Raw genomic sequence first — 3,326 nt, forward strand, 5'->3', positions numbered from 1 at the left:
TCTCGCTTTGCGACGTCCATCTGATTTGACGTCAAATACCCAGCGACATTTTATGACTTTACGCCCTTTAGGGCGGTCAACCAAGTCGAAGACTCTGCGCCGACGAAGTGCATCCAATTCTTCGTGGCAAGCAGCTCTCCATTCCTTCTGCTTCTCTGGTGGTAAGCGAAGGATATCGCGGTACGTCCATTCTCTGACATTGGACGTGTCTGGATCATCTGCCTCGGGCGAAATAGCCTTCAGAAGCAGGTAATTAATTAATGGTACTCCCCCTTCCCGGCATAGCTGTGCCAGAAGTAACTCATCAGTGTCTTGTTCAGACCGCTGGTCAGAGGCTTCAGGAGCGATTGGCTCATGCGAAGCACCCGGGGATTGAGCAGGAGGGTCGCGAGGTGGAGGGGCAGAGCTAGGTCCGGGAACCTGTTGCTTCTGCTTGGACTGGCGAGGTATGCGAGACGTCTTAGATTTTTCGCCAACTAAATCCTTCCACTTCTTGTCTGACTCAATCTCGCGATAGGTTTCTACGGGATTCCGCGATTCACCGTAGATGTTACCCGGGCGAGTTACTGGTTTCCTTTCTCTCACCGGTCTCCGCGGCTCATCTTGTGGCGCAGGATCCCCCGGAGGTGGAGAAGGCGGGTTCTCAGGCTCTCGCGCCTCAGGCTGCGCAGGTTCGTCGTCACGATCCTGGCCTGGCCCCTTTTGGGATTTAGGAGGAGGACGTGAGTCTGGCTCATCGTCATCGGTGATCCAGTCATCATCAGAATTTTCTGGTTGACTGTCAGCTGGTTTAGGCGCACTCTGCAGCCTAGTGCTTGCCCGTCGCTTTGTATTAGGGCATTTAGGGAACATAGTTTCGTCAAACAGCGCAGTAGGCTGAGTGACTATACTATTATTGGCGCGCATGAACTTGAAGCCATGGCCGCCATCTGCGACACCAATGTAAGTCATCAGCTCAGCTTTAGGCGATAACTTATTGGGTCTGGTTTCCTTAGGCAGGTAGACATACGCTCCGCATCCAAAGACACGTAAGTGCTTGATGTCAGGAGCTTCCTTGTTCAGGACCTCATAAGGAGTCAGCCATTGATGGCGCTTCAAAGGGGTCCGATTGTAGACGTGAACGGCATGGTCTACCGCAAATTCCCACCAAGATGGAGGTGAGCAGGACTCTAGCCGCATTGACTGCGCTTTGTCCATTATAGTCCGAATAAAGCGCTCAGCGCGACCATTCTGTTGGTGTGCATAAGGTGCGCTTTGTCGGATTTTTATGCCCTCATCTCTGAGCATCTCGATGAATGCGTCAGATTTATACTCTCCCCCTGCATCGGACATCCACTCCTTAATTTTCCTGCCATATTGATTTTGAACGTAGGCTAGGAATTGACGAGTCTTAGCAATTGCAGCACCCTTGGAGCGCATATGCATGACCCATCCATAGGAGGTATAATCGTCAAAGAAGACAATCGTGTACCGATACTTATGGTAGGAGTCTACGGGAAAAGACTTAAGATCCGAGTGAATTAATTCAAACGGTTCTTTAGCCCGTAGAGTGGATGGCGGGAAAGCCTTAGAAGGCATTTTGCCTTCCGCGCATCCAGGGCATACTGGGTCTTCCGAAGGAAACTCCAGATTGGTGGGGAAACCCTTAGTGTGTTCCCTAGCTTGCCTCAGGACTTCCTTAGAGGGGTGTCCCATGCGACGGTGCATAATCCCATAATCGACCGCATAGATCGTTGGGAATATAGAGTACGCATCCGGTGCAGGAATTGTACTGACACTATAGATAGTGTCGCCAGGCTGCCGCGGTAAAAACCTGAATAAAGGTTCGCGCAATCCCTTTTCGTATAGACTTATGTGTTGGTCATTGCCAGACACTTTTAACTTATCCTGGAGCAATACTCCGAGTGACATGAGGCGAATATTCAGGTCAGGTATATAGTATACTGGAAATAACCGAGTGGTTATGTTCCCGACGTCCTTGATATAATAATTCAGGACCGTCGTACCAAACCCAAGTATTCGTGCAAACCCGTTCGCGGTAGACGCGGTCGCAGGTTGCTTAAATTCCTCATAATCGATGAAATCACTCATGTCATAGGTGAAATGCCGAGAGGCCCCCGAGTCGAGGATCCAGGTGTTACCCTGTTGTGCCTTATCTTTCCCCTTACATTTTGCACACGCAGCATAAGTTTGCGCATGAGTGCAATATATTAATGCCAACGTTACAGGACTCAAATTTAGATCTACACTACGCTGCCCTAACTGTGATGGCGCGTCAGTGGAGTCCTGTAAAGGGGAAGATGGCACGTACGAGTAGTGCTCGTCAATAAAGGCATTCTGGTCAAAACCAGCAGCCTCCGCAATAGTGCGGTCCAGGTCTTCCTCGTCGCCGAGACTAACAGTCTCCCCCTGGTCCTTGTCACTACCCCAGTCGATGGACTGGTTGTCATCGTGATCGCTGTCCGCAGCGTCATCCGCGCGAGCGACTCCTTCAAAGCGAGCGCGCTTGGATGCGCGGCTGGAGGCGACAGAGTCGGCATCCTCCATGTCGATATCCGGGTCCGGGTCGACTTGCCCGACCAGAGCGTCCAAGACCTTGATGTCTTCTTCAGTGGGGCTTATATCGAGGTCCCGCGCGAGCTTGAAGGCTTTCTTGACACGCTTGTTGTTGTAGTGACTGGTATCCGCCGAAGGAGGCGGGTGGAACGGACCTTTCTCTTTGACCGTCCGAGTCTTGCTGCCAGTAGGCGCGATGTCGAGGACGTGAGCGATGGTCGGAGGAGGAAGGGAGACGGTCGAGGCGATCAAGACGTCGTGGGCATGGTGGTGATCGTGGTTTTGCCCTTGACGCTTCTTGCCTGCACGCTTGCCGCGATAAGGGCGCCTCTTCCCATCTCGCGCATTGCTGCTGCTGCCCTGAGGGCGCTGCTGCTGCTGCGAAGAAAAGGAGGGATCGCCCGGCTTACGCTTCACCGCCGAGATCTTGTGCGCACCGAGTTTCTCAGGCTTCTTGCCTTGAGACTGGTCCCAAGCAGTGGTAACTGCTTCCCGTACCGCACCTATGCCCATGTTGTCAGCAGAGGTAGCTTGGACCAGCATCTGCGCAATGTTCTCATAGCGGCTGGGGAGTGCATAAAGGCAGATTAGACCTTCAATAAGCGCGGGAATCTTGACCTTGGCTGCTTCCAAAGTGTCGAAATGTTTGGATATCTTCGCGAAGGCTGGAGCAGGGTGCTGATCGGCCGGAATCTTCGTCGATAAGGCCCCCCGCAGCTCATTGTAAATGGTGCCGAGGGACATAGACGAATAGAGGGAAGACAATTCGG

The sequence above is a fragment of the Gloeophyllum trabeum genome (assembly GCF_000344685.1).
Source record: "Gloeophyllum trabeum ATCC 11539 unplaced genomic scaffold GLOTRscaffold_00008, whole genome shotgun sequence".
NCBI classification, from domain to species: Eukaryota; Fungi; Basidiomycota; class Agaricomycetes; order Gloeophyllales; family Gloeophyllaceae; genus Gloeophyllum; species Gloeophyllum trabeum.